The 20,148-nt window shown below is 51.0% G+C and overlaps 1 protein-coding gene across 1 annotated transcript in view; it reads left to right on the top strand.

Moving 5' to 3' along the window:
- Nucleotides 1-15,546: 15,546 nt before the first annotated feature.
- TSHZ3 (teashirt zinc finger homeobox 3) overlaps nucleotides 15,547-20,148 on the top strand; it is a 131,400-nt gene continuing 126,798 nt past the window's right edge. The window contains exon 1 of the mRNA XM_085637461.1: nucleotides 15,547-16,357. The gene's annotated coding sequence lies outside the window, so the exon portion shown is untranslated. The remainder of the gene's footprint in view (nucleotides 16,358-20,148) is intronic.

Below are 20,148 nucleotides of genomic sequence, written 5' to 3'. Positions count from 1 at the left end.
CAGAGGGGACAGTGTTCACAGTCACTAGCCAGTGACCAGCGTGGCACCAGGTGGGTACCAGGCGATGTCGGGTGCAAACAGGAAGGAAGGTGTAGCTTGTCTCTGCAGCCACGTGGTCCCTGAAGGTCGACGACGTCCAGGAGTCAGTTCACGAGCTGTCCCACGCAGGCTCTCGCTGTCGGCAGTGTCGGCGACTTGATCGAAGCAAACAAGCCTTGGCAAAAGCAATTGTTGTGGAAAACGAAATAAGCTGATGGTTCTGACCAGCAAGGTCAGAGGGATTGCTCCTTTGGAGGGGAGCAAGGGCCAGTCTGGAGCAACCAGACCAGCGGTGTAGTTCTTGAAGTTCGTCGCCAAGATGGCCACTAGCCAGCGGCCAGCAACCGGTTAGGCGCGTCGAGTGGCAAAATGCAGAAGGGCCCCACGCAGATCGTGGAGATGCTGGAGGGCTCACCTTTGGTGCAGATGCTGCTCGGGTGTTGGGCTTCTCAGATCCAAAGCACAACTTGGAGGGAGCCTCGGTTGTTGCGCTTGCAGCTTGTCGTGGTCTTTTCAAGATGGCTGGCTCCACGTGTCTCGGTGCCTTCACGGGTCTCCTCTTCTCAGGGACTGTGGATCGGGCGGTGAGAGGTCTGGAGGTCCAGGTCTTGTCAGTCTCTGGGCTCGGGCTCCGACGGGAGGCGGCGGCAAAGCAGACGTTGATTCGCTGGATGGTGCTTGCGTTAGCAAGGTGGTCACTCCCTGACCACAGAGGAGATTGGCTTCAGTCCTCTGTGCGGCAGAGCGTCGAAGTTCCCGTCTTCTTCTTGTAGTTAAGTTGATTCCAGGATGTCTGAAGTCTTAGGACACAGCTCCTACCTTTAAGCGGATTCTAGGGGCCGGACTACCTGCTAGGTCCCTCCCTAAGGGTGGGACCAGGAAGGGGGGTGGTTACACCCCCAATCCTTTGTCCAGATCGCCCCAGGCCCGGGACTGGTGTGCCCCAGGACCGGATTGAACTGGCATATGCACCGAGGCTCCTTGTGAGCCTCAGGCATGTCTGGTTTCTTTCAAGCCCTACCTGACCAATACACAAAATCCTGTCTGGGGTGGTGCACGCACCTCCCCTGGCAGGAAACCCTTTGTCCACACCTCCCAAGCTGGAAGGACTCCCAGCAGCAGGAGGGCAGACTTGTGTCTGTGGTGGCAGCATCCATTTTGTGGAGCTGAGGCTATGTCTGATTTTACCCGGGTTTCAGGTACTGTACATGTCGTGTCCCTCTAGAAGGGTGGAATGCTAACCCCGTCGCCAGAATTGGCGAGGGGTTAGTATTCCAATTCGTATGACACCTTACTCGACATGTTTTGATAAAGCCAAACCAAAGATAGCATTTAACCGCGAGGTTCATAATGCACTTAAGAGTATATGGTATGACGATATCTGGAAACAGTAGAAGGAAGTTGTTCCGACCACTGCAGACAGGCTCAGCTCATGCCAGAGCACCATCTCACATGGAACCAAGCACTCTGCCTTCAGGATTGTTAAGGCCTGCCATAGGAGTGACTTATAGGTTAACATGTGTCCCATTTAAGGTTAGGTATAGGTATACTACACCTGAGTAAGAGGTGGTTACACCAACTTACCCCAGCTGAGTGATCAGCCAGTTGTGTCAAATTTGTTAGGCCAAGCCTGGGGTGGCATAATAGATGCTTCAGCCCCTGGCAGGCCTTAGATACACCAATGCCCTGGGTACCTAGTGTACACTGGTACAGGGGCTCACAGGGTGATCCACTTCCCATTGGTTATGCACCTAGGGTGCATAGTGTAAATTTAGTAGAGAGAACAGCAGGCTGGGGGTCTGATTGGCAGGCCCACAGCCTCAGTATGTCAAAAACCAGTGAAGCAAAAAGCAAAACTTTGGGGTGACCATAGGATAGCAGACCCTACTCTCCTACAAACACATAGTTCCCAGAATAATTCCATGATACGCTTCATGGTTCTGCAAAAGTGAAATGTGGGCTCAAACTGTTGGTCTGTGTGTGAGGGTGTAGGATCAACAAAGGAGCAATTGAGCTTTTCAAATGAGTTACCTGAACTGTTGCTTCAAAACTGAGAACAACTAGTGTAGGTAAATGCCCTTTTTGTATGGTCACCCCTCCACACTTTTTGCTCCAAATACTGATGGTTACTACTCTGCTAGTGCACTGTAGTCCGCTGCCCAGACTCCAGTGCCTGTGCTCTCTCTCAAAACTGTTGGTAAAGACTTTACATCCTTATAAGTCCCTAGTATATGGTACCAAGGGTACCCAGGGCATAGGCACCCCTAAGAAGGCCTCCTGAGCCCAAGAGGCAGAGTGCATTATATTAAAGTGCAAGCCTATATGTCCCTATAGTGGCATTTCCCTTTAGAAACTATTTTAAGTGTCAGCACTCCATAGGATAACATGGGCTGCCACACGGGCATTCTCGAACTTGGCAGCTCCGTTATGGTACCGCTGAAATAAGGCATGTCTTGTATCAAGCACTGCGCCTTCTCACCCTGACACGAATCTTGTGACCAGGCTGATGTGGCATGCACCCAGGTGGCTACTTTATAGGTTGCCCACCTTGTTGCCCCAGCTTCTCTGTGCTCTGGCTGGCAAGCCTGCATTCCTCTTGCCTGGTGCCACCAAGACAGGATTCTGACTTCCTGCCAGGCAGTGTGAACACTTCTAGGTGTCAGTAACAAAGGCTTGGGCAGGAAGGAGGTCACACCTCGCTCCTCCCAAGCAGGCTAGGGAAGTGGCACATCAAGGCGGTAAGCTCCAAAGGCTAAACCCATGGGCCTCCGCAGGGGGGGCAAGGAGGGGCGCTTGCCCCCCCTGGAGTGCTCCTCCTTGCCCCCCCCTGCGGCCACCCATGCTTTTACAGACGCTTTTTGTCCGTAATTACGGGCCCTGCAGGGAGCAGAGGTGTTTCCTGCCAGAGGCCTCAGCTCCCTGATGGGGCGCCTCGCACTCCTCCTCGCAGCCCCTCCCGCCCCGTGTCATTCTGTCTGTGGCTGATTATCACAAACAGAATGACAATGGGCAGTTTGAGCTGCGCACCACAAGCATGAGTGGTTAGGTCTGGACACAAATACCTCCTTTTAACACTCTGTAGCTTGAGAGCAAGGGGTCTTCTAAATGAAGTTCTGGGGGGAGTCGATGCATTATTCTCCCAAGTCAAAAATTGGGGTTGCAGCATAGCCCGGATTTCAGATCCCACTAAAACGTACACGGACTCGTGTCAATAACATATCTATCTGCCAGTAAGCACCCTATCATGTCTGGCAGGACGTCCTGACCCTGTGTTTCACTACCTCATATCCCCCTGCACCCCATTTCCCATGCTCACTGCCTCATATCCCTCTGTACCCCACTCCCCGTGTTCAGGGCCGGCTCTAGGGCGGTGCGACCGGTGCCACCGCACCGGGTGCTGACTTCATGTAGGGGGCCCTAATATGATGATTTTAAAAGCACCTGCTTCTTTCCTGGACTCCTAGAAATTTTCAGCCACCAATAAAAATTTAGACTGCAGTGATTAATGCACTTCCTTAGAGAGAGAGAGAGAGGGAGAGATCGAAGTTTTGTGTAATGGAAGTTTCTACTCATCCTAAGGTAGTGCAGAGGGTTAATATGCTTGCTGCAAACGTGCAGCTCACAAAGTGCGTATAATATAATGTAAATAGGTCAGTGGGTCACACTTGTCAGAGAGACCATATTGTTGATAACTCTTTATGAGTTAAAATCCTAATGTGGAACAGTGAGCAAAAAACTGTTATCCAAGATGCATGCAAACTGGGCTATGGCGTTATGATTTCACCCCAGTTTTTCATTATCCTAATGTGGCAAAATGGGTTAATTTGGGTAGAAATCAATTCTTATTAATAAAGAGAACCCCCCCATCCATGGTGCTAGGTTTTAAATTCTAGGTTTCTGATTCTCCTGACCAAGCCCTCTTCAACTATCCTGCCTACCTGTACGGATGACCTGTGACTCCTACACCTTCTTGCCCTCTCTCTTATGTAACATTTCCTATGCACTGATGAACACACTTATGATTGATTGTCTCTATGTAATCTGTGTGATGTAAAGTGTTCTGACACCTTACACTGATAGGAGCGGTGCTATAAAATTAATTAAATGCACCTGAGACTGAATGGTTACAGAGGCTTGAGGGGCGCTGTGAAAGGATGGTTATGAAGAACCTGTAGTGGAGGTGGTCATTGGGGGTGCCAAAAAGCATTGTCGCACTGGGCGCCATGAGCGCTAAAGCCGGCCCTGCCCCCGCTCACTGCCTTATATCCCTCTGTACCCCACACCTCGCGCTAACTGCCACGACATATCCCTCTGTACCCCACACCTTGCGCTAACTGCCACAACATATTCCTCTGTACCCGTCACCTTGTGCTCACTGCCACAACATATCCCTCTGTACCCCGCACTTCGCGCTCACTGCCACATATCCCTCTGTATCCCACTCCTCACACTCACTGCCTGATCGCTCATTTTACCCTGCCATTCATCTACTATGTGTTCTCTCCCCTTCCACTCGTTCTACCTCTGTTCACCCCCTTACTTCTTTTAGTGCCTTACCTCTTTCTCAATATCTCTACTTCTTTTCCTCTTCAGTAACATCTGTGACACATCTCTGCACTTCCTTTATATCAACGCACCCCTCTACCTCACCTGTCTACCTCAGTCTTTATTATTCCCTCTTCCTCAGTTGTCTCTACCTATCTATGACACACCTCTCCCTCTCTCTACCTGGACCCCTCACGTTCTATGACTGCGTTATTCTCCCCTCTCCAGCTTTGATTTACCTGTCTCTGCTCCTGAATCTTTTTCTTCTACACCTCACTTCTTTGTCTACCCTTCACCCCTCGCTACCCTTCTGTTTGCCTCACTACGGTCTTTACCCGACCCACCTTCAGTGCCTCTTCCCATTTTGCCTCACTCCCTCACAGCGCTCTCCTAGCATGCATCTGTTTCTCCCCTCACCATCATGCCTGCCTCTACCCCTCCTTACCTTTCTAACCAGCCTAACTTTCTACCTTCCTGTTATTCCTGGTAGTGAACCTTTCATTTCACCCGTCCGGTTATATTACCTACGCATTCAAATTGAGTAGGTCATTGCTGTGCTCACAACCCGACATCGAGACCCAGTCCCCTAGCCTCTCAACATGCCCAGATATACCAACAAGCATTGGCATAGCCAATTGGTCTCGCCTTTGGGACCTGCTGCAGAACTAAATACTTATACTGCCGGCATCATACTTACCCAGCGCCAAGACGCCTCGGCAAAAGTGCGCTATATAAGTTCTTCAGTTAGTGAGTCAGTCATAAGGTCACAAAGGCGAGACCTATTGGCTATGCCAGTGCTTGTTTTTCTCAGGTTGGCCCGAATATTACCTGATCCTGATTGTCTGCCATTTTAGCCCCGCCCCTATTGATTAACATTAGCCACGCCCCTTCATTTGCCAAGTTCGCCCCCCCCTGGAAAAATTTCTGCGGACGCCCATGGCTAAACCCACTCTGATATGCATCAGGGCTGACTCCCAGGAGAAAAAAACGCCCGCCTCCTTCCCCATGCTCATTTGTACCCGGGCAGGTGGGAAATTAGTTAGTCAAGGAGGTGCATACCCCCAGAAGGTTAGCCATACCTCCAGAGTGAGTAGCCGTACACTCAAATTAGATTTCTGCCATGTTTAGAAGTGGTAGAATAGAGGGTTCTGGGCGGAAAAGGTGACCCACACCCCCCCATGTGGTCACCTCAGGGGCAGACTAGCTGCAAGGGACTCACTGCTCGTTATCTACTAGCTCCCACACCTGTAACACCCCTAAATCTAGGATTTAAGGGACACCCCTGACACCAGATCTTCAGTTCTGAGCAGCCTGCATCAAAGAGGAAAGAACAAGAAAGACCTGTGTCAGCAACAACAAGACTTGCACAAAGGAAAAGAGGGATACCCTGCACCTGTGGCAATGCTCTTACAACGGCCTGATCGAGCCTCGTCCAAGGTTATCTCTCGATTCCTCCAGACAGAGGGACCCCTGTTGAATCCTGAAGCACCCTCATACTCCCCTGGACTAGTACTACTAGTCCCCCGCCAACTTCAGGTAAAACAATTCTCTGGACCCAAAGAATCACTGTCCATCGGGCCCTTCGAGGGATCACCCAAATCCAGATGGTCCAGTGCATTTTGGTAACTGTAATGCTGCCTGCCACGAAGTTGCAGGCAGCTACCGTGTTCTCCTGGGCCACCGGGCATTATAGTTACTTTCTGCTCTACTTACCACTGCCAAGGCTTGTTGGTTACCAGTCCAACATCCGAATCCTTTACACAACGCTGCATTAAGAGCAAATACCATCCGACCTTCGATCGACATCAGCAAAACCTCTTTTGTTGTCTTTTAGCAGCTTCTTCTCCTGCAGTATCATTTCAGCGGTAAAAGCAGCTCTCCCGTGGCTCCGTTCAGCACCAGGGACAGCCAGGACAGCTCTGCCCACGGGCACCATGGGTCAGGTAAAATTGACCTGACTGTCGTGGCTTCTTCATGGGACCCGCATCACCTTTACCCTGCAAGGGTACAACGCAACTTGGCCTGCAAGTGAACGATTAGCACTAGTGTTTTTTCCCATTGACCACAATGTTAAATTTTCACTGAATTATTTTGCGTTGATTTCCTATTACTTCAAAAAATCTATAACTCCAATTGTATGTATGCAATTCCATTTATTTTGGTGTCTAAGTTAAGATAAAAATACACTTTATCTTTATTAATTGGTTTTGGATTTCTCTCGAGTCGCACCAATTACTTATCGTCCATGTTGGTACTCTGAAATGATTAACACATGCTCCTCTAGTAAAACCTGACTGCTCATTGCCACTCTACCAGGCCTGGGCTAAGGATTTATCAGTGTGAATCAAAGGGCCATCTTTGGGGTATTGTGACAGTATTACAAGGTGAGGTCTAACCCCCACACCACATAATACTCCACTTTCCAACAACTAGTCATAGTGGAAGGAGGTATTAAGCTGTGTTAAATGGTGCACAGTGACATGGATGTGTGGTACACTGCCACAGGATGTGGTTAACTTTTCAGAGGATGGTGGTGGAGTGTGCTGCCAGTGGCACAATGACAAATGATAGGGCCCCATGCAGATTGGGAAGAGGGGCCCCTGAGTATCCCATATCTCACAGATATAATTGGCCTTGGGCTAAATTAGTGCCCCTTGAGGGTTTGGGGGGCCTGAAGGGTTTGTCCTCCACCCTTGCTGAAGGGGTCATGTACACCCCTGTGCTTTTTTGACTTGCACTTGAGTCAGCAATATACTTAACTTTTACATTATTGTTGACCCTCCTGAGTTGTGTCCATAAAATTGACCTTTGCTCCTTAATCTTTGCCCTGAATGTTGATACTTTGTCCTGAATTTTTACAGTTGCTGCCGACAAATTGCCTTCATGCCAGGTGGTTACACTATCCTCACAACTGAAGTGTGGTAAACAATAGCAAAAGCTGCAAACTGCCTGCCCAAGATTCCCTGCAGAACATGCTTATGTGAAAAGCAGTAACTTTGATGGGATCTGAGACTTCAATGAGAGCCTTATGCAACTCAAAATATATGCCTGCTGCACACACATTTCTCACAGACAGCAGCACAAAGTCTCCACAATTCACCTTATACCGCCCTGTACAGCTCGCACTGCATATGCGCAGTTCGCCGTGTGCTGGTTTGTAATGTGTCACAGACCTGCGGGTTTGCAGAAAAAACATCTGGGCCCGTTAGGCAAACTTAACAGCACTAGGAAAACAAACGTTGCTGCTGTGCGACTCCAGCCACCAAAATAGTTTACACTGAGAGGAACTAAAGCCCCAAGTTACTGAGTCATGGTTCCCATTTACCAGGGCGTGTGGACCCGCTGCAACCTATGGGACGCGCTGTGCGCGTGGATGCGCAGGTGTTGGTGCGCAGCAACGAGGGGCCGCGCGCGCAGGGGCAGGGGTTAGTCCACAGCTCTGAACAGAGGGGGGTCATCGCCACTTAAGGCGTGTGTCAGCCCCTGCTCCAAGCACAGACTGTGCACGGAGCAGGGGCTGATACACACGGAACAGGGGCTGATAAACACGGAGCAGGGGCTGATAAACACGGAGCAGGGGCTGATAAAAACCTTAAGAGGCGATGAACACTCCTCTGTTCAGAGCTATGGGTTAACCCTGTGGCGAAGCAAGGGTGCCAGAGGCACTGACGTAAGCACGGAAGATGGGAGTCATACTAGTTTCCGGTAAATAAAAAAAAAAACTATAATTAGGGTGCAGTGGGCTCCTTAGACCTCACGCCCCGGGCCCGGTGCCACTACACCTGCTGCACTCTTCATAGCTACACTCCTGGGGTTATTATCCATCCTCCTGATCATCTGTGCTCAGAGTAGCGAGGCTGCCAGGACACCTGCGGTAGCCCCCCTGTGCGTAGAGCACTGGGGTAATACCAGAGTGAGGTGACCTCAGGGGACCTTGGGGACGTTGGGTTCTTGGGTTATGCAGGTGCTCGGTGCCACCTCGTGTGTGCAGACACTCTGAGTGCACAGTTTCTGGGTGGTAGCTTGAAGGGGCTAGAGGGGCTGCAGGGGCCCAGGTGGCTGCTTCTCTTTGTATAGTGTGGCGTTGTTTGGGACTTTGGTAGCCTCCCACTCGTGTTCGTGGCTGCGTTGTTCAGGAATTTAGTGACACCCGGTCCGCACAGTGACGCCCTTCAGGCCTCGGGAGACAGGTCCACCGTGCCCTGCGTTCCTTGGGGGATCGGCAGGGATCCGGTGCATGGTCTGTGGGAGCCATGGATCCGGTGCACGGTCTGTGGGGAGGCATGGATGCGGTGCATGGTCTGTGGGGAGGCATGGATCCGGTGCACGGTCTGTAGGGAGGCATGGATGCAGTGCACGATCTGTGGGGAGGCATGGATGTGGTGCACGGTCTGTAGGGAGGCATGGATGCAGTGCACGGTCTGTGGGGAGGCATGGATGCGGTGCACGGTCTGTGGGGAGGCATGGATCATGTGCACGGTCCGTGGGAGGCATGGATCCGGTGCAAGGTCTGTAGGGAGGCATGGAAGCGATGCACGGTCTGTGGAGGCATGTATCCGGTGCACGGTATATGGGAGGCATGGATCCGGTGCACGGTCTGTGGGGAGGCATGGATCCGGTGCACGGCCTGTGGAGAGGCATGGATGCGGTACACAGTCTGTGGGAGGCATGGATCCGGTGCACGGTCTGTGGGGAGGCGTGGATCCGGTGCACGGTCTGTGGGGAGGCATGGATCCGGTGCACGGTCTGTGGGAGGCATGGATGCGGTGCACGGTCTGTGGGGAGGCATGGATCCGGTGCACGGTCCGTGGGAGGTATGGATCCGGTGCACGGTCCGTGGGAGGCATGGATGCAGTGCACGGTCTGTGGGAGGCCTGGATCCGGTGCACGGTCTGTAGGAGGCATGGATCCGGTGCACGGCCTGTGGAGAGGCATGGATGCGGTGCACGGTCTGTGGGAGGCATGGATCCCGTGCACGGTCTGTGTTATTTTCAGGTCTGAGTGGCCGCTCACCTGTTCACAGTGTATGTATGTGTTTCTGTCGTGGGTGGCATTTGCCAGTGCACCGTGCACGGGGCTTATTCAGGCCTTAGTGGTAGCTCTCTTGTGTTTAACAGGTCTTAGGTGGCAGCTCCTGTTCCCAGTGTGTGGCATTGTCCCTATCTCTGGTGGCATTTGCCCAGTGTCCAGTGCAGTGGTTGATGTTCAGGACAGGTATCTAGTGGTAGCTTTCTTGTGTTGTTTTGTGTTGGTCTTAGGTGGCAGCTCATGTTCCCAGTGTGTGGCATTCTGGAGGCATGTGCCCAGTGTCCAGTGCAGCGGCTGTTGTTCAGGTCTTGAGTGGCAGCTAGTCCAGCTACCCTGTCCATAGTGTATGGTGTCGTTCCTATCTTGAGTGGCATTTGCCCAGTGCGCATTTGCCCAGAGCGGCGGGTGTTGTTGAGGTCTCGAGGGCGAGGCCACCTGAGCACAGGCAGTGGTGTATATTAAGCAAACCTAAGGTGGCATCTCCCGTGCGGCGAGCAGTGTGACCCAGGGCGTCTGTGAAGCTGGCACGTTCAGTTGAAATAAAAGAGCTCTGCGGGCCCTGATAGCAGCGCCCCCGTGCCGCGACCACTGGGACTGCAACTCCTTGTATCATGCCCCCAAACTTCAGGGAAGAGAGATTTGCACGTCTAGGAACATTTCCCCCTCCGCCTGGAGTTTGGGAATTGGGACAGGGGTACTAACCAACACATTATACACTAGAATGCACGCGGTGTGGATCTGAGCACTCATCCTCTCACCACAGAAAGGTCTCGTGCTGCTCGGCTTTACGGGCACCTCTTTCCCCAGATATCTGATATATCCTCAGTTGCTCATAAAAATGTTTTTTTAGCTCGTGTTCTGAATCACATGACACAGCCATCCTTTGCTTTTCTTCAAACATGTACACTTTTTGGGCTTTGATCATTTCTGCATCAAAATATATTCAAGCGCTATTTTTGCCTCACATATACACGTGCCAGAAGCTGCGGAAAATGGTCTGATCCTGTTCCTCCTCCAGACCCTCTTGTGAGGTCCGGCCCAGCCGAGTCAGAGGGGAAGGATAATTTTCTGGGGTCTCTGATCTGGATCGGTGATGTCTTCGCCCCAGATCTCTCTTGTAAAATATTTTTTTTTTCTGGAGGGTGTTGGACAGATGAGTTAGTAGAGGGGAGTATGGCGGTCAGCGACAGACAGAGAATGCCTACAATATATTAATATATTTGGGTGTTTGGAAAGCGCCATGCCGCTGCTTGGCCACCTCAGAGCGCGTGCCAAAGAGTCGCGCGCCCTTCCAGCGTTTGCTAAACACGACTGCGCCTCTCCACAGCTCACCTGGTGGCTACGGATATACTTGTTTTTATTGACATTTCTCGTGCAATTCTCACACAGCACACCTGATTTCAAACAGACCCGTGCCTCGAGTTACAAAATCGCTTTAACAGCCAAATAAATAAACGGCGCTGCCAACCACCACTGGTGCCTGCCCAGGAGTGCACAGGCTGGAAAGGGGTGCCGTATTTACTATATTTAGGCACAACACTTATCGCCCGATTGACAGAACATAAAAACTGTGCTTCTCTATAAAACAACTACCCCCGAAAAGAAGGGGCGCTCACTTATTGCTGATGTTACTGTTCGTGTTTAGTCCTGAAAAGTAAGCTACTATCCTAAAACATATTTTTTTCCTCACGCCGCATCTAACGGTGCATACAGTTCTTTAGAGACAATTATTTCTTAATTATTTCGCTTTTATGTTCATTACTCCCAAATGCACGAATGATTTTTTTTAGGAGAAAAAAACAGCAGTGCGCGACACTTTGAAAATATTTCTCTCAGAACTCACCCTTCAGCCCCACTCCCCAACTTTTGCCCAGAGTGCTGCTTGCTTCAGGGCGCTTTCGTGGTGCAGCAAATCAAACGTTGCAGCAGCTAATACAAAAGAGATGTAGTCCCGGGGTGCACTGCAGGATGTGCCAGGTGGAGGCTGCATTCACAACACCCCCAAACTATCGACCCTCCTCCAAAGAAACAGCATTTGCCGTCCAAAAAGGATATGATCGATAAAGTGCGTGAGACGGTCTATCGGCCTGTCGGGGTCAGGGCGAATTAAGTGAGCGAATCGCGACCCTGAACTAATCGCGATATTTCTAAAGTCGGGAGCAAACGCGTTCTCTGTTGGCTAACATGGAACACGCCTTTTACAGACAAGTGGAAACGTTCCAAACATACTCTATTCTAGATCGCTTTTACTTTCTTTCCTGCCTTATCTTTTTGTTATTTTTTTTTAAAGAAGAAATGTCATATTTTCTATTTAGAATAGAGGACAGTTTAAAAAAAGTAAAATGCCAAGTATCTTTCTGTTTTCGCTTTGCGCTCCTAAATATCTCCCATTTTAGCACAAGTATATATGGGCAGAGCTACCTGTCTCCCCACAATCTTATGCTTGTCCAACTATCGGCGCAAGATTTTTTAATCCACTCTATTTATAAGTTATTTCAGAGACATTGTTTTTCTGAATGTGTCTCGCGAATGTATTTGTTCTTGTAGCTGATTTATCGCTTTGAATTTTTATTGCGTATTTTGTTACTTTTCCTAATACTAGAAAAAAACAAAAGTGCACGATGGCGTTGCAAGTGCCAAGATGCCAAGCAATTGATGAACGCTGCGCTATCCAAATACCGAATACCATTACAGCACAGGTATATCTCTGGAATCTGCCTACACTGACAGAAGCAGCACAATGCCAGTTGGGCGGCACACGTTTAGCTTGTTTTTAGGCCACGCCCTTAATCACATCTGCACGCCCTTTTCAGAGACCCCCAGTGTTTTCATCCCACTTAAAGCCCTGACTATCCTCAAAACTGACGTGTTTTAAACAGTAGCAAAAGCTGCAAACTGCCTGCCCAAGACTCACAGCAGAACATGCTTATGTGAAATGCAGTAACTTTTATGGGATCTGAGACTTCAAAGGGAGCCTTATGCAACCCAAAATATATACCTGCTGCCCACACATTTATCACAGACAGCAGCACAACGTCTGCACAGTTCACCTTATACCGCCGTGCATAGCCCACACTGTGCATGCGCAGTTCGCCGTGCGCGGGTTTGTAATGTGTCACAGACCTGCGGATTTGCAGACAAAACATCTGGGCCCGTTAAGCAAACTTCCAGCCCTAGAGAAACAAACGTTGCTGCTGTGCGACTCCAGCCACCAAAACAGTTTACACTGAGAGGAACTGAAGCCCCAAGTTCCTCATTCTTATGGTTTGCATTTACCAGGCTGTGTGGACCCGCTGCAACCTGTGGGCCACGCTGTGCGCGTGGATGCGCAGGTGCTGGTGCGCAGCAACGAGGGGCCGCGCGCTCAGGGGCAGGGGTTAACCAACAGCCATGAAAAGAGGGGGGGTCATCGCCACTTAAGGCGTGTACAGCCCCAGCACAGACTGTGCTCGGAGCAGCGGCTGACAAACACGGAGCAGGGGCTGGTACACACCTTAAGTGTATTTCAAAAGCACAAACACATAAAATATTTAACTTGAAAATTTGCTAGAAAATAGTGCATTTTGTGAAAGGGGAACAATCTCATTTTTAAAGCAGGTCTTGCACCGAGGGGTCTCCGCGAGACATTTAATTGACGACAATCGTACACAATCACCAACGGGTGACAGGTAGTACCTAAAACGGGCAAGGAGCGCACGCAGTCACACCCTGGCTCACATATCAGGTCTTGTGTGATGTCCATGGCCAGGCACCGACTGCACACATGTTCTGGAAGTCGCAGAAACTCGTTTTAACCCTGTTTTTCTTCTGGCTAACTAAGTGCGCCGAGGGGTGTGTTGTACAGAAAACGGAGCTGCTCCCCCCCCCCCCCCCCCTCTCAGGAGTGTACTTTACTTTTACCCGAGGGGTCCCGGCTTCTCCGTCTGTCGTCTGCACCCACCGCGTGCACTAACGCACAGCCCTCTCGCCTGTGTGCACTGCACGGGCTTCGGAGACGGGCACCCACCTCGTGTTGGCACACTTCGGATACGTTCCTGCTGAGCAGCCCGTGGCTCCCAGGACACCGTTTGTGAAGAGAGATTCTGGCGGGAAAACTGCTGAGGGGAACCTCGCCCCCTTGGGAAACGCGCCTGCAGGTGTTGTGCACATATGTGCAGTGCCACTGACTGCCGGGACTCTCAGTGTTACTAAAATGGATTAGTAAGAGTAGCAGGCTGAGTGCCTTCTGTGTCTGAACTATGCTCGCTTCACGGCACTATGCCCAGTGATATGTGCACCGTGCACTATGGACGCTGTGCTCTATACACTGATCTGTTGATTGCACTAGCCTCATTACACTCTGTGAACTATTGGTCTGTGCACTGCACGCCATGTGTTCAGCACACTGTGAACCCTGCTTTGGACAGAGAGGGCGTGTGCACTGTGACACAATGTGTCGGCCAGACTGTCACATGCTTTGTACACTGTATGAGGCCTTTTGATCTGTTCATTCTGAACTGTGTCCTGTGCACTGCATTGGTGATCCGTACATTATACTGTGCTTGGTACACTCTATGCTCTGCGATCTATGATGGCTACTCCGCTCTATGCTCTATACACTGCACTTAGTGAAGTGTGTTCGCTACACCTTACTATGCCATGTAACCTGTATACTGAAGGGCATCTAGCACACTATACTATGCCCTGCAACCTTCACACTGAATTATTTCCACTATGCCCAGTAATCTGTAAACCGTGTACCGCGTTTGGTGCAGTGCACTGCACAGTGGAATCTGTAAACAGTGAACTATGTTCGTTGTACTGCTCTACGGCCTGTAGGCTGTACACTGTGAGGTACGTTCAGTGAATTGCAGTGTACGCTGCAACCTATACAGTGTGGGCTGCGTTCGCTGTACTGTGTCCTGTAATCTATCGTGTGTACTTTCTTCTGTGCACTGCAATATGCTCTGCAGTCTGTACACTGTGAACTATGTGCAGTGGAATACTTCACGCCCTATAATGTGTGCATTGCGAACTATGTTCGCTTCACTGCACTCTGCACTGTAACCTGTACACTAGGAACTATGCTCGGTGCACTGCAGTGCTCCCAGAAATCTGCACACTCTGAACTATGCTCGGTACACTGCACTGCCCCCTGGAATCTGTACACATTGTCCTATACTCGGGGCACTGCACTGCCCCGTGGAATTTGTACACTGTGAACTATGCTCGGCGCGCTGCACTTCCCTGTGAAATTTGTACACTGTGAACTGTTATTTCATCGTAATGCCCCCTGAAATACGTGCAGTGTGAACTATGTTATTTCATCGCACTGCCCCTGAAATATGTGCAGTGTGAAATATGTTCAGGGCACTGCCTCCTGAAACCTGTACACCATGAACTACGCTCCATTCACTCCACTATGTAACCTGTGCACCGTGAAGAGAGGTCAGAGCACTGCACTGCCCCCTGGAATCTGTACACAGTGAACTATGCTCTCTTCTCTGCACTAAGTCCTATCCTGTACCCTGTGAACTGTGTATGATGCACTGCACTGACCCCTGGAATCTGTATGCAGTGAACTATGCTGGCTTCAATGCACTGAGCCCTGACCTGTACACTGTGAAGAGAGGTCAGTGCACTGCCGCCTGGAATCTGAACACCTTGAACTATGCCCCGTGCGCCCCTGACAAGGCTCGCTGTGCTCTGAGATCTGCACAGTGCGCTTTCCCTGCGCCCCGTAAGCAGTGCACTGCGCTCAGTGATCCGTGCACAGCGTTCTCAGCTAGTGATTGCCTCTGAACCGCGGCTCTCGGCAGCCATGTGCACTGTCGCAGCATCGTGCAGCGGCGGTGACACTGATAGATGCGCCGCTGCTTAGATGGACAGATGTTAGGGCGGATCCGAAGGCATGTACTTCCAGAGCATCACTTGGAGGGAGGGAGGAGAGAGGGAGGCAGATAGAGAGAGGCAGGGAGACAGCGCAGGAAGAGAGGACGGGGGAGAAAAGAGTGAAAGGCAATAAAAAGAAGCAAACAACGGGGTAGGGCAGGAAGGGAGGGGGAGAGGAGAGAGAGACAGGTCAAAGGCGAAAGTGAGAGACAGGTCAATGAAGAGCGAACGAATGAGAGCAGAGACAGAGACGAAACAGATGAAGCAAGAGGGGATGAAATAAAGAACATGAAAAAAGAAAGACAGAAGGAAAGCGAGGTAGAAGGGGGATTAACCCAAAAATGAAAGATAGAAGAAGGAAAGGAGAGACCGAGAGACTGGGCTGAAAGGCGCAGATTCGGTGAAAGTCACTCATTCCTGGTTCCGGCTGGCCGTCAGCAGCAGACGTTTCTTCGCAGCTCCCCAGCAGAAGTGTTTCTTCCCGGCGAAGTCTCAGTGACTGTGAGGATTCTGGCACAGAGATGGGCTCCTGAACCAGCCCCGGCAGCCTCTCGAGGTTCATTGGCGGACTCGGGCACTTCCTCGTCGAGACAAGACCCCCAACAAACATCCATCTGTCTATCGGCTCCGAGATCCGCGGAGCCCGGGAGCCTCCGCACCGGAATCACGCCGAGGCTTCACGCATGAAGCGGGACATCTGCAGAGCCATGCTGGAAGCACCCCAAGGCGGCTCCGAGGATGGGGGCGAGAGGGGGGCACTGACCGGACCCAAAAAGTGACACCACCCCTTTACTGTCTTTTGAATCCTCGTGCACTTTTAAAATGAGAAAGGACAACATCTGCTAATGCCGAAGAGTGAAATATAGTTCCGGAGGTAAAGGAATTATTGAAGTTCTGGAGGTTACGCGTGTTTGCGGGGACCACGTGCACGTGAGGTGTGAGCGAGAGACATGGTGTGGCGTGACTGCCACGGGGCTGCTCTGCAGTTCTCTCCGTGAGAGGGGGCGCGCGAGGCTGCCCCTGGTAGGAGGGACGCCTGCTGAAGCGCGGTGCCAAGGTGGCACCTCTTTCCAGGCCTACCCACTCGTGTAGGGCTGCTCTTTTTGTAGGACTTTTGAGTTTGAGACAGACAGGAGACGCGTGTATAAAGGGAAGACATAGGTCAGGAGAGGTGCATGTGGCAGTCAGTCAGAGCACCTCTGTGTCAGGCAGCAGGAGTGCAAGGCAGGGTGTCAGTCACCAGATGGGCCTTTTGGCAGCCAGGGTGTACGTGCGAGTGTCAATATGCTTCAGAAGTGGTCTGTGCCAGTCAGAAAGGACCGCCATTTCAGGAGGTGTGTGTCGTTCATATGGAATGTACCAGTGAAGGGATGCCCACGTCAGCCAGAGGGTGCGGGCCATTCAGAAAATGCTCGTGCCAGCCACGGATGGGTCTGTGTCAGTCTGAAAGAGTGTGCCAGGCGGTGTTTGTAATCAGTCACGGGCAGGTGTCAAAGGGCGTGTGCCACTCGAGAGTGCATTGTGCTATTCAGAGGGCATCTGTCAGTCGCAAGATGCGTGTGCCTTTCTCGAGTGGGTGTAAGTCAGTAAGAGTGCCAGTCGAGAGATGCTTCTGGCAGTTACGAGTGGTGCAGAGGGTGTGTGCCAGTCACACTGGCATTGTGTCTTTCGGGTGACGTGTGCCTGGCTGTTCTACCAACAATAGGGCAGAATCCAGTCAAAGCGTGTCCGTCACTCAGAGGGTGTTTGTCGGTCAAAGGTTGCGTGCAGGTCAGCGGGTGTGCGGAATTCGAGCAGGCTGCTGTGTTAACGAGTGTTTTTCACAGGGTGTACACTCGAGGTGTTACTCGAAATGAGTATGTTTGGGTCAGAGTGTGTGCGCAAGGGAGTCAGTTCAATGTTCTGTTAGTATCTGTAAAATGGCGCTCTTGTGTGCCCGCGTGGGTGCCAGTCTGGCGGTGTTTGCATAAGTCACTGGCCGTGCATGATACATATTATGCAATCACTCAGCAGGTGCGTGTATGTTATTTCATTCACACTATATGCAGCGGCCTGGTCACCACGATATCCTTTACAAAACATACAAATTAAAGTTCCAAAAGAGAGTCTTTTTTTGCTTGAGAAAATGTGTATTTCTCACAGACATATTTGTTTGTTTGGATATAGAGAACTGTTTAGCGACGGAACGGCGTGTTTGCGAATGCGTACGTCCCCTTTGTGTCTGTCTCCACAGTGCAGCACGTGCGCAGTTCCAGGTGACTGCCGGGTGTCTAGCTGTGTCTGCTCCTGAGCGGAAGTTAGAGGATGTCCTGTCTGTAGGAAATGTTGGTGTTCGAATCAACTGTGGCAGTCTCTCAGATGCAGCCAGTGCTGGTTGAGCGTATGTCTATAATATTGGGGTGCCTGCCTGTCCATCACAGGCACTACTGTGGAGTTACTGAAGCCTGTGTGTGCCTGCGAGACGGACTGTATGTTTGTTTGCCTCTGATGACCCCTCAGGTGCGTTTATTAGATGCGGAGATTGCGTGTGCGCGTGATTAGGAGGTTGTGCATGCCTCTCTTAGGGTCTGACGTGTATGTTTTTATAGAAAGTGTGCCTTTCTGTAGTGCCTGAACTCGGCAGTCTTGCGGGGAAGCGGTTAGAGGCTGCGTACCTGGCACTGCCATAAGCACTATAGATACATTCAGCTGCTAGAGGCAGCGCGGCCATTCATGCACGTGCCCCGCTGACCCCACAGTCCAGTGGGTCAGATTTAATGTGCTGCCCTTTCAAAATCGAGGCGCTTCGCCTGCGAGAGCTAGAGCCCGTGGTAGCCCAGGATGCACGGTGACACAGCCGGATAAACCCCAATTTTCGAGTACTTTAACCAGGCATATTCCCGCGATTTAGCGCCTAAACCCCTGTCAGAGTTCCGCATTTGGGATTTGCAAAGTCGAGGAGACCTCGAGGCTTGGAGGTCGAACGGGTCTTTATGAGAGCTCGAACCCCAGCACTGTCCGGGCCTGAGAGATTCATTCACAGGCCTCTGAGCTGCGATCCCGCGCCAGACTGCACACACAGAGACCAGCACCTAGGAGAGGCCCGCCACTAGAGTGTCAGGGTCTGACATCACCTGACAATGAACACGAAGGCGCTATAAAAGACAGATCTGACTGATTTCAACCGAGAAGTGTCACTTGCCGGCTCTGAGCCTGGTGTAGTCATTCACATATGGGCTTTAGAGCCCTGGCAGCTTGCGAGAGCTCCACGCGAGGGTGTGGGGCGCCGAGAAGGACCTGGTGTACGAATATCAACATTCGATGGAGTCTGAGCCTAGGCGAGCTCGCGCCCGCTACATATAAAACTGCGTCTAAGCGCTACAACCTGTGGCATTTGGTGAGTGAGACAACCTCGAGCGCAGCATTGTAAGAGCCCGCAGCGCCAAGACTGATGACCCACAAACTGCAGCGCTAATCTGAGAGCCCCCAAGGTTGGCAGGGCGCAGAGGATAAGATAAGAAAGTGTGAAAATGAGATAATGGCGTAAGGGAGTGAGCAGGAATCTTCAACCTTAAGAATGGTTGTACTACTGAGTAGGGACAACCACAATATTGTGGTGCACGAATACCCAGGGACAACATTGAAATCGTTCGTGCATGGTGCATAGGCGGGAGTACAGATTTACTATTCCGAACTCCACATCTACGACCATGGAGATATAGTTATGTAATGCATAGAGACATTTCTGTCATTATTTTATTTCAATATTTTGTCCTTGACATTCTGTCCCACAGATATTGTGGGTTCAATATTCAGGGTGCGCGCCCCTAAGGACACGTTTGCTAGCCTGTGAGGGCATGCACATTTCGAAGCCAGCTCAGTGCTAGGAGAGCCAGGTGCGGAGAGGCCCCTGGATACCTGATAGCGCCTGTATACACTACATAGCTCCTTATGCCCAAAGGAGTACAGTTTGAGAGCAGTCGAGTCTTACACACTGTCGGAGACACACAATCAGACGTGAGAACCCAGAACTGCACGTCCTCCAGCACGGGCACGACCCAAACCTCAGAGCCCATGGGTGAGGGCATTTACACCGCTTCAGAGAGCCCAAGGCCTGACAGAGCGTCGCTCAGGAGTACCAGAGGCGGGCAGACTGCACGATGTAAAGCCAACGCCTGGAGCATCTGAGCGTGGGTGACCCACAGACAGAGACCAAACCAAAGAGGATCAAAGACTGGCCAGAAGCACAACAAACAACCCAAGTCTGAGCGTGCTCAATACCAATATGAGGAGAGCTGCATTAACTGCAAAGGCCCTACCTATATGCATAGTGTAGGTCTGAATATTAATACCAGCCACACTGCTACTAACACCACTATTACGACTACTACTACTAATAAAAACAATAATTACTATCTCTACCATAAAATAAGAATAACTTCTTTTAATGCTGTGCTTTATTCCACACTTCTGTGTGGTTCCTTGGAGCTGTGAGTACCAAATGACGCTGTTATCCAGTGCAGCAGTGCACAAGGCGGCTGTGTGTTCATGTGTGTTAAATAAATGTTGTCTTTGAAAGTGTTTGAGTAGGGTGGGTCGAGTGCTTCAGGGGTTGCATGGGTATGGGGAAGTGTGTGGCTGTGTCAGAGAGGCTGCATGTGAAGCTAGGCTGTGCAGATGTGGTAT

This window comes from Triturus cristatus, chromosome 12 (assembly GCF_964204655.1).
Source record: "Triturus cristatus chromosome 12, aTriCri1.1, whole genome shotgun sequence".
NCBI lineage: Eukaryota > Metazoa > Chordata > Amphibia > Caudata > Salamandridae > Triturus > Triturus cristatus.
This window is presented reverse-complemented; position numbering and strand designations above follow the sequence as displayed.